At 43.9% G+C, this 11157-nt stretch overlaps 1 long non-coding RNA gene across 1 annotated transcript; it reads left to right on the top strand.

The window, feature by feature from the left end:
- Positions 1-505: 505 nt before the first annotated feature.
- On the top strand, positions 506-10460 carry LOC141277873 (uncharacterized). Its single transcript, XR_012329742.1, has 3 exons — positions 506-862; positions 4616-4692; positions 10008-10460. It is a non-coding gene; the product is annotated as an uncharacterized lncRNA (long non-coding RNA).
- Positions 10461-11157: the final 697 nt, after the last annotated feature.

The raw sequence follows: 11157 nt of genomic DNA, 5'->3' as shown, positions 1-11157 counted from the left end.
TTATTGCAAAATATTGAGTGTAGTTCCCTGTGCTATACAGTAGTTCCTTGTTGATGATTTATTTTATACATAGCAGTGTATATGTGTTAATCCCAAACTGTTAATTTATCCCTCCTCCCACCTTTCCCCTCTGGTAATAATAAATTATAAGATTTTATACTTCTCAGAAATGGGGGAGCTGAAAGAGAGGTATCATTTTCAATGGAAAAGCATTCAAAACAAGATTGAAGCTTCAGCCAAGATTATTAGATGTACATCCTTGGAAAGAAATCACTTCATTTCTCTAATGTTGACCTGACAAATAAGACAAACCTCTTCACTGAACTTGCTTGTAATAAAGTGATGGAAATATCAAATGGAAGTGTTGGAAACATCTTATTTTACCCGAGCCTTATACACTGCTCTATGTTAATTACACTTTGGCTCACACATCTGTTCATTGAAGTTACAATGTTCTCAAATTCTGTTACTGATCCTCCAGAGCGGGCCCCAACAAAGTTCTCCCTGCCCAGTGTCATTGGAGCCAACAGATAGAGACTGAGTTTGGTTCAGAAGCAAAGGAAACTTTATATTTTGATCAGAGAATGGAGAGGTGAGAGCGTGCGCTCCCCTGCGGGCTGTGGGCGGGGCTGTTGTGTAGGGATCCCGGCAGCGTCAGCGGGAGGGAAGGGGCGGAGCTCTCGAGGGCCGGGTTGGCTGCAGCTCAGGCTTTATGTCGCGGAGTCTGCACGGGGCCCTCGAGCTGAGGTGTCGACCCATCCATTCTGCACTAGGAAATCGGGTCTGAAGTGCCGGGTGTGGGACCTCTGCATGCGGAACCCTAGGAGCACGTGAGATTAGACAAAGCACAAAGGAAAAAAAGGTTAGACTTTTATTTTATTGCCCAGATTCTACTTTTATCTCCCAGAAATTTTTAATGGGCTTTGCCGGTGACAAACCCCTCCTCTGCCTTTTGTCCCGTTCCTCATTCTTGGGGCACTGAGGGTGCAGACCCCTCTTCTGTAACTGCTTCGTGCTGAGTTGGGAGTCCTCATACCCGGGTGGGAGGGGCAGAACTTCTCCCCAGCAGCCTCCAGGTGAGGTTGATTGTCCCCAGGCCTCCTGCCTCACTGCTCGTCCGCCTGAGCACCAGCATTGTAAGTGTTATACATTCTAATGACCTTTAAGGGTCCAGGAAACAGATGCGCAAAGACGCTGGGGGGACCGGTTTTACCCCGCCCCACATTTGTTCGGCCACCTTAGGCTGACGGTTTCTGCCTGCCTAGATGCTCTGACCAGTAGTCTGCGCTTTCTTCAATTAGGCCCCTGAATTAACGTGCAAACAGCACCAGGTGTCACAGCCCTGCCTGCTCAACTCCCAGACAGTCCAGGGCCGGTGGTGATCCAGGACCATGATGGCCACTGAGTCAACGGCCTTTTGAAGGAGTCAGGAGTCCAGCCGGTCTCATTGGCTGCCCTCACCGCGGTGTCTGTAGGATTTTCTATGGTGACAGCGTGATATACGGTTCCCCTGCCAAGCTTATTAGCTCCCCTCTGGGTGCAGTAAGTCCTGCAAGCAGTAGTCTGCTCTTTTGGGGCACACTCTTGTTGTTTTCTGAGAGAAGCTCCATGTCAAGTGATGGTCACACGAGTCGTCATGGGGGCCCGGTTGTCTCTCTGGAGGTTGGAGTTGGAGGGCCTCCTCACTCAAGGTCAGTGTGCCCACGGAGCAACTCCTGCAACTTCAGGGCATGGTGGGTGGTTAAGATCACCACGTGGGGTCCTTTTCCCTTAGGAGGGAGCTGGCCTTGCGGGCTGCTGATTTCCAGGTTTTTAGATACCCCCAAGTATCCTGGCCGGATGGGGCGGCTGGCCAAGCCCTTGGTGACAGTAGCTTCTCCTACCTGGACAGCATACTTGAGTTGTTCCAGTTCGAGTGGTCCCAGTTTTTGCACTAATACTCCAAGGGTGATTCACCTTCTACTGGGAATGTAAAGGTCAAAGGGTTTAGCTAAATTAGGGAGTTCCAGAGCAAGGGTCTGAATTAACTGCTCTTTCCATTCTTGAAAGACAGCTTCTGGATTCTATTTGAAAGGATCATCATCTTTTCCTTTCAGTGTTTCATATAGAGGCCCAGCTATTAGACTGTAGTTAGGGATCCAGATGCAGCAAACCCCGGCCTCCCCAGGAACCCCTAAGCTGTCTTCTAGTTTTAGAAGGGGTAAGGCTGCAAATGGCTTCTTCCCTTTCCTGGGATGCGCTTCTCCGACCTTCTGTGAGAATGAAGCCCAGGCAGGTCACCTTAGTCTGTGATATTTGAGCCTTTTTCTTGGACACCTTCTATCCTTTATTGGCTGGGTAGTTCAGAGGCCTCCTTAGTAGGGCTGGCGATCAGAATGTTGTCTGCATATTGAAGGAGGGTTCCCTTCCCCAGAGGTAGATATTTTAGGTTTTAGTTAAGTTTCCCCAAAGGTGGTGTGGGAATTTTTGAACCCTTGGGGCAGGACGGCCCCAGCAGTATTGTCTTCGTTGTATGTTGAGTCCTGCCAATCACAAGCCAAAATTTCTTGTTACTCTGGGACTAATGGAATACAGAAGTAGGCATCATCTAAGTCTAATACAGAATACCGTGTCCTGGTGGATGGTAGAATGACCAGCAGGGTGTAGGAATTAGCAACTACTGGATGTCTATCCTCGGTGGCTTCACTGACTGTCCTGACGTCCTTTACCAGGTACCCAGTAGCCCACGGGGCTCTCGTGGTCAGGACCCTCCCAGGATATGGAGCTCACCTGGGCAGGTACCCAGCAGCTCACGGGACTCTCATGGTCAGGCCCCTCCAGGATTTGGAGCTCACCTGGGCAGGTACCCATCAGCCCACGGGGCTCTCGTGGTCAGGGCCCTCCCAGGATATGGAGCTCACCTGTGCAGGTACCCAGCAGCCCATGGGGTTCTTGTGGTCAGGCCCCTCCCCAGGTATGGAGCTCACCTGGGCAGGCACCCAGCAAGCCTGGGCACACAGGAACCATGCACATAGCCCTCAGTGCAGAGGACCCCCAGCCCACCTGTCGGTCAGGGCTGACACAGAGCACCTCAGAGCAGGACTTGAACTAACAAACAGCAGCTCTGACAGGTCTGTGACCCTGGGCATCACTCTGTGCAGCCTCCCTCTGCCTGGTCTTCCAGAGACTTCCACTGCAGTCGGGGAGCCAGGCCTCTGTCTCCACCCACCACCCCTCCTCTCCCTGACTCCTGGCTTCCTCTCATTAGGAGAGGGTCTTCTTTTTTTTTTTTTTTCAATTAATTTGACTTTTATTGTGTCGAAGAATAAACGCGCAACAAATGGAACTGGCGGCTGGGAGCTGTTCACCTCCCACCCCTTCCCCCAGGGAGGTTCCAGAGACACCGGGGAATGGACGGATTGGGCCAGGTCTTGGCCGAGGGAGGCTGAGAGGCAGAAACAGCGGCGCCGAGGGAGTCCTGAGAGCCAGCCCTGACGGGCAAAGAAATCGAAATTAGGCTCATTTGGAGGATACTTCAAGAACACTGCGGAGGGCAGCCCCTGGAGCCGTCACCCCACCCCCCCCACGCGCGCGCACGCGTCCACACGGGCCCAGCCTCCTAGGCTGCGGTAGGGCTCCTGCTGCGGCCCGCGCCTGCCTCTGGGGCTCTACAACCGAAGCTGAGCAAAAGGAATTTGTGAATTTGCGAATTTCGCTTTCTTTTTCGTGTCCTTCCGACCTTCCTTTTGTAATTATTGGTTTACTGGGACAGTTGCAGCCGGGACCTCCGCTGCCGGGGGGGATCGGTGGGCAGCCAGCTCGCCGCTCCGGTGGGTTTCGCTGGAAGCTGTCTAGGTGGTATTGTAAACGGTTCGGAGCCTGCGGGCCACAAAGCGGTGCAGCATCACTGACTTTCCTTGCCAAAGAAACTCGGTGCTCACTGGCCGCATCCTCCTCCACCTTCTCTGTTGCCAGTTTCTGAGGAAGTTAAATCTTGGAGGGTTTGTCTATGCCCCAGGCCGCTGACAATCCCGGCTCCTTCCCCAGCGCCTCATTTCCGACTTTTTCACATGCTAAGTCGTTTAACAACTCCGAGCAGCTAGTTAGGGCTTCTTTATTTATAGGTTCCCTGTTATTTTACATCTTTTTTATTTCTCTCGGCAACTATTCTAATAGATTAATCAATAGCCATTTTCTGACCTTCGGGAACCCCAACTGATGCTGCTGTGGCCAGGAGAGGGTCTTCTTGAAGTTGTCTCCCACTCATGGGCCAGATAAAATGATTAGAAAACAAGCCAGGGCTGCAACCCCTTGTCTATCCTGACCCTCAGGACCCTACACCTGTTCCTTGGACCTGGCCGGTTCAGCAAGGTCCATTTTCTGCAACTGTGAGCCCCTGAGGGGCAAGGATTGTCTGGCCTGGGCAGCCTCGCCCTGCCGGCCAGCCCTCCCCAGGTGTGCCTGGGTTGAGGTCAATATAAACACCCCTCCAGGCAGCAAGAGCCCCTGCAGCTGTGCCTGACGCCATATTCTCTGACCCGTCAGCAGTCTCGGGGCTGGGCTGGTGGGAGGGAGTGAGGGGCCACGGCTTTGTGGGTGGCCCGGTGTGAGTGGGGCTCTGCTGGACTTTCTGCAGGAGTTGCCAGGCTGCCACCTCCTAAAGAAGAGGATGTGTCACCCATACCTGCCGCTGGAATTTCTCCCCGGGCAGAGGTGAGGAAGGAAAAAAGCAGTGGGGGCCGGGACGGGAGGGGTACCTCAGGGAAATGGAAAGCTTCCAGAAGAGCGCCCGGGGCCAGGACCATCCTGGCTGGCCTGCAGGCACCAAGTCGGCCTGTGTGCTGTGGCTGGTGTGGCTCCACGGCCCTTCTTCTAGGCTTTCAAGTCCTTGCACACTTTCAGGTGTTTTACCTGGGAAGAGTGGGAACAGTTCAGTAGCAGCTGGCCTGGGGCTCAGCTCACGTTTACTCACAGATGCCTCGGCACGGTCCCCCAGCTTTGCCATGAGGACGCTCCTTGCAGGGGGGCTGCTGGCTGCATGGGAGATGATTCCCCATCTCTGACCAACTTCAGAATTGCTTACCACTGGAGCAAGAGCCCTGATAGGGTTTTCCTTTGTATAACTGGTGGGTTCTGTTTTTTTTTTTTTCCTTTTTTCTTTTTTGGTTCAACGTAGGTTTTATTCCTCTTTTTGTATTTATAGATATAAGCATGGAAATAATTAATTCATATAAATACATCTATGGGAAGGGAAGAACTATTTTTTCTCTTTTATTTTTTTAAATTTTATTTATTTTTTTAATTTTTAAATTTTATTTATTTTTTTATACAGCAGGTTCTTATTGGTTATCTATTTTATACATATAAGTGTATACATGTCAATCCCAATCTCCCAATTCATCCCACCACCCCCCAATGGCTTTCCTCCCTTGGTGTCCATACGTTTGTTCTCTACATCTGTGTCTCTATTTCTGCCCTGCAAACCGGTTCATCTGTACCATTTTTCTTGGTTCCACATGTATGCATTAATATAAAATATTTGTTTTTCTCTTTCTGACTTACTTCACTCTGTATGACAGTCTCTAGATCCATCGACGTCTCTACAAATGACCCAATTTCATTCCTTTTTATGGCTGAGTAATATTCCATTTTATATATGTACTACATCTTTATCCATTCGTCTGTCTGTGGGCATTTAGGTTGCTTCCATTACCTGGCTATTGTAAATAGTGCTGCAGTGAACATTGTGGTGAATGTGTCTTTTTGATTTATGGTTTTCTCTGGGTATATGCCCAGTAGTGGGATTACTGGATCATATGGTAATTCTATTTTTAGTATTTTAAGGAACCTCCATACTGTTCTCTATAGTGACTGTATCAATTTACATTCCCACCAATAGTGGAAGAGGGTTCCTTTTCTCCACACCCTCTCGAGCATTTGTTGTTTGTAGATTTTCTGATGATGCCCATTCTAACTGGTGTGAGGTGATACCTCATTGTAGTTTTGATTTGCATTTCTCTAATAATTAGTGATGTTGAGCAGCTTTTCATGTGCTTCTTGGCCATCTCTATGTCTTCTTGGAAGAAATGTCTATTTAGATCCTCTGACCATTTTTGTATTGGGTTGTTTGTTCTTTTTTAATATTGAGCTGCATGAGCTGTTTATATATATTGGAGATTAATCCTTTGTTGATTCATTTGCAAATATTTTCTCCCATTCTGAGGGTTGTGTTTTCGTCTTATTTGTAGTTTCCTTTGCTTTGCAAAAGCTTTTACGTTTCATTAGGTCCCATTTGTTTATTTTTCTTTTTTATTGTATTACTCTAGGAGGTGGATCAAAAAAGATCTTGCTGTGATTTATGTCAGAGTATTCTTCCTATGTTTTCCTCTAAGAGTTTTATACTGTCCGGTCTTACATTAAGGTCTCTAATCCATTTTGAATTTATTTTTGTGTATGGTGTTAGGGAGTGTTCTAATTTCATTCTTTTACATGTAGCTGTCCATTTTTCCCAGCATCACTGATTGAAGAGACTGTCTTTTCTCCATTGTATAGAATTGCCTCCTTTGTCATAGATTAGTTGACCATAGGTGTGTAGGTTTATCTCTGGGCTTTTTTTTTCCTTTTACACCTTTATTAGAGTATAATTGCTTTACAATGGTGTGACAGTTTCTGCTGTATAACAAAGTGAATCAGCTATACATATACATATATCACCATATCCCCTCCCTCTTGCATCTCCCTCCCACCCTCCGCATCCCACCCCTTTAGGTGGTCACAAAGCACCGAGCTGATCTCCCTGTGCTATGTGGCTGCTTCCCAGTAGCTATCTACGTTACATTTGGTAATGTATATATGTCCATGCCACTCTCTCACTTTGTCCCAGCTTACCCTTCCCCCTCCCCATGTCCTCAAGTCCTTTCTCTACATCTGTGTCCTTAATCCTGTCCTGCCCCTAGTTTCTTCACGAACTTTTTTTTCTTTATATTCCATATATCTGTGTTAGCATACGGTATTTGATTTTCTCTTTCTGACTTACTTCACTGTGTAGGACAGACTCTAAGTCCATCCACCTCACTACAAATAACTCAGTTCTGTTTCTTTTATGGTTGAGTAATATTCCATTGTATATATGTGCCACATCTTCTTTATCCATTCATCTGTCGATGAACACTTAGGTTGTTTCCATGTCCTGGCTATTGTAAATAGAGCTGCAATGAACATTGTTGTACATAACTCTTTTTGAATTATGTTTTTCTCAGGGTAAATGCCCAGTAGTTGGATTGCTGGGTCGTATGGTATTTCTATTTTTAGTTTTTTAAGGAACCTCCATACTGTTCTCTCTAGTGGCTGTATCAATTTACATTCCCACCAACAGTGCAAGAGAGTTCCCTTTTCTCCAATAAATGGCTCTCCAGCATTTATTGTTTGTAGATTTTTTTGATGATTGCCATTCTGACTACTGTGAGGTGTTACCTCACTGTAGTTTTGATTTGCATTTCTCTAATGATTAGTGATGTTCAGCATCCTTTCATGTGTTTGTTGGCAACCAGTATATCTTCTTTGGAGAAATGTCTATTTAGGTCTTCTGCCCATTTTTGGACTGGGTTGTTAGTTTTTGTGATATTGAGCTATATGAGCTGCTTGTAAATTTTGGAGATTAATCCTTTGTCATTTGCTTCATTTGAAAATATTTTCTCCCATTCTGAGGGCTGTCTTTTCGTCTTGTTTATATTTTCCTTTGCTGTGCAAAAGCTTTTAAGTTTCATTAGGTCCCATTTGTTTATTTTTGTTTTTATTTCCATTTCTCTAAGAGGTGGGTCAAAAAGGATCTTGCTGTGATTTATGTCATAGAGTGTTCTGCCTATGTTTTCCTCTAAGAGTTTTATAGTGTCTGGTCTTACATTTAGGTCTCTAATCCATTTTGAGTTTATTTTTTTGTATGGTGTTATGGAGTGTTCTAATTTCATTCTTTTACGTGTAGTTGTCCAGTTTTCCCAGCACCACTTACTGAAGAGACTCTCTTTTCTCCATTGTATATCCTTGCCTCCTTTGTCATAGATGAGTTAGCCATAGGTACATAGGTTTATCTCTGGGCTTTCTATCCTGTTCCATTGATCTATATTTCTGTTTTTGTGCCAGTACCATATAGTCTTGATTACTGTATAGTATAGTCTGAAGTCAGGAAGTCTGATTCCTCCAGCTCTTTTAATTTCCCTCAAGACTGCTTTGGCTATTCAGGGTCTTTTGTGTCTCCATACAAATTTTAAGATATTTTTGTTCTAGTTTTGTAGAAAATGCCACTGGCAATTTGATAGGGATTGCATTGAATCTATAGATTGCTTTGGGTAGTATAGTCATTTTCACAATATTGATTCTTCTAACCCAGGAACATGGTTTATACCTCCATCTGTTTATATCATCTTTGATTTCTTTCAGCAGTGTCTTATAGTTTTCTGAGTGCAGGTCTTTTACCTCCTTAGGTAGGTTCATTCCTACGTATTTTATTCTTTTTGTTGCAATGGTGAATGGGAGTGTTTCCTTAATTTCTCTTTCTGATCTTTCATTGTTAGTGTATAGGAATGCAAGAGATTTCTGCGCATTAATTTTGTATCCTGCAACTTTACCAAATTCATTGATTAGCTCTAGTAGTTTTCTGGTGTCATCTTTAGGAGTCACTATGTATAGTATCGTGTCATTTGCAAACAGTGACAATTTTACTTCTTCTTTTCCAATTTGTATTCCTTTTATTTCTTTTTCTTCTCTGCTTGCTGTGTCTAGGACTTGCAAAACTATGTTGAATAATGGTGGTGAGAGTGGACATCCTTGTCTTCTTCCTGATCTTAGAGGAAATGCTTCTAGTTTTTCACCATTGAGAATGATGTTGGCTGTGGGTTTGTCATATATGGCCTTTATTATGTTGAGGTAGATTCCCTCTATGCCCACTTTCTGGAGACTTTTTATCATAAATGGGTGTTGAATTTTGTCAAAAGCTTTCCCTGAATCTATTGAGATGATAATATTTTTATTCTACAATTTGTTAATATGGTGTATCACATTGATTGTGTATATTGAAGAATCCGTGCATCCCTGGAATAAACCCCACCTGATCATGGTGTATGATCCTTTTAATGTGTTGTTCAATTCTGTTTGCTAGTATTTTGTTAAGGATTTTTACATCTATATTCATCAGTGATATTGGTCTATAATTTTCTTTTTTTGTAGTATCATTGTCTGGTTTTGGTATCAGGGTGATGGTGGCCTCATAGAATGAGTTTGGGAGTGTTTCTTCCCCTGCAAATTTCTGAAGAGTTTGAGAAGGTTTGGTGTTAGCTCTTGTCTAAATGTTTCATAGAATTCACCTCTGATGCCATCTGGTTCTGGACTTTTGTTTGTTGGAAGATTTTTAATCACAGTTTCAATTTCATTATTTGTGATTGGTCTGTTCATATTTTCTATTTCTTCCTGGTTCAGTCTTGGAAGGTTATACCTTTCTAAGAATTTGTCCATTTCTTCCAGGTTGTCCATTTTATTGGCATAGAGTTGCTTGTAGTAGTCTCTGAGGATGCTTTGTATTTCTGTGGTGTCTGTTGCAACTTCTCCTTTTTCATTTCTAATTATATTGATTTGAGTCCGCTCCCTCTTTTTCTTGAGACTGGCTAAAGGTTTATCATTTTTGTTTATCTTCTCAAAGAACCAGTTTTTAGTTTTATTGATCTTTGCTATTGTTTACTTTGTTTCTATTTCATTTATTTCTGCTCTGATCTTTATGATTTCTTTCCTTCTACTAACGTTGGGTTTTGTTCTTCTTTCTCTAGATCCTTTAGGTGTAAGGTTAGATTGTTTATTTGAGATTTTTTTGTTTCTTGAGGTAGGCTTGTATTGCTATAATCTTCCCTCTTAGAACTGCTTTTTCTGAACCCCATAGGTTTTGGATCATCACGTTTTTGTTGTCATTTGTCTCTAGGTAGTTTTTTTTTCCTTTTTTTGTGGTACGTGGACCTCTCACTGTTGTGGTCTCTCTATTGCAGAGCACAGGCTCCGGACGTGCAAGCTCAGTGGCCATGGCTCACGGGCCCAGCTGCTCCGTGACATGCGGGATGCTCCCAGTCCAGGGCATGAACCCGTGTCCCCTGCATCGGTAGGCAGACTCTCAACCACTGCGCCACTAGGGAAGCCCTGTAGGTAGTTTTTGATTTCCTCTCATATTTCTTCAGTGATCTCTTGGTTATTTAGTAACGTATTGTTAAGCCTCCATATGTTTGGGTTTTTTTACGTTTTTTTTCCCCCTGTAATTGATTTCTAATCTCATAGCCTTGTGGTCGGAACAGATGCTTGATATGATTTCAGTTTTCTTAAATTTACTGAGTCTTTATTTGTGACCCAAGATGTGATCTATCCTGGAGAATGTTCTGTGTGCAGTTGATAAGAATGTGTAATCTGCTGTTTTTGGATGGAATGTCCTATAAATATCAATTAAATCTATTTGGTCTATTGTGTCATTTAAAGCTCGTGTTTCCTTATTAATTTTCTGTCTGGATGATCTCCATTGGTATAAGTAAAGTGTTAACGTCCCCTGCTATTATTGTGTTACTGTTGATTTCCTCTTTTACAGCTGTTAGCAGTTGCCTTATGTATTGAGGTGCTCCTATGTTGGGTACATATATATTTATAATTGTTATATCTTCTTCTTTGATTGATCCCTTGATCATTATGTAGTGCCCTTCCTTGTCTCTTGTAACATTCTTTATTTTAAAGTCTATTTTATCTGATATGAGTATTGCTACTCCAGCTTTCTTTTGATTTTCATTTGCATGGAATATCCCTTTCCATCCCCTCACTTTCAGTCTGTATGTGTCCCTAGGTCTGAAATCGGTCTCTTATAGACAGCATATATATGGATCTTGTTTATGTATCCATTCAGCAAGCCTGTGTCTTTTGGTTGGAGCATTTAATCCATTCACATTTAAGGTAAATATTGATATGTATGTTCCTATTACTATTTTCTTAATTGTTATGGGTTTGTTTTTGTAGATCCTTTTCTTCTCTTGTGTTTCCCACTTCGAGAGTTTCCTTTAGCATTTGTTGTAGAGCTGGTTTTGTGGTGCTGTGTTCTCTTAGCTTTTGCTTGTCTGTAAAGCTTTTGATTTCTCCATTGAATCTGAATGAGATCCTTGCCGG

The sequence above is a fragment of the Tursiops truncatus genome, chromosome 2 (genome assembly GCF_011762595.2).
Source record: "Tursiops truncatus isolate mTurTru1 chromosome 2, mTurTru1.mat.Y, whole genome shotgun sequence".
In the NCBI taxonomy this organism is placed as follows: Eukaryota; Metazoa; Chordata; class Mammalia; order Artiodactyla; family Delphinidae; genus Tursiops; species Tursiops truncatus.
Note: the sequence above shows the minus strand (reverse complement) of the source record. Positions and strands in the feature narration are given on the sequence as shown.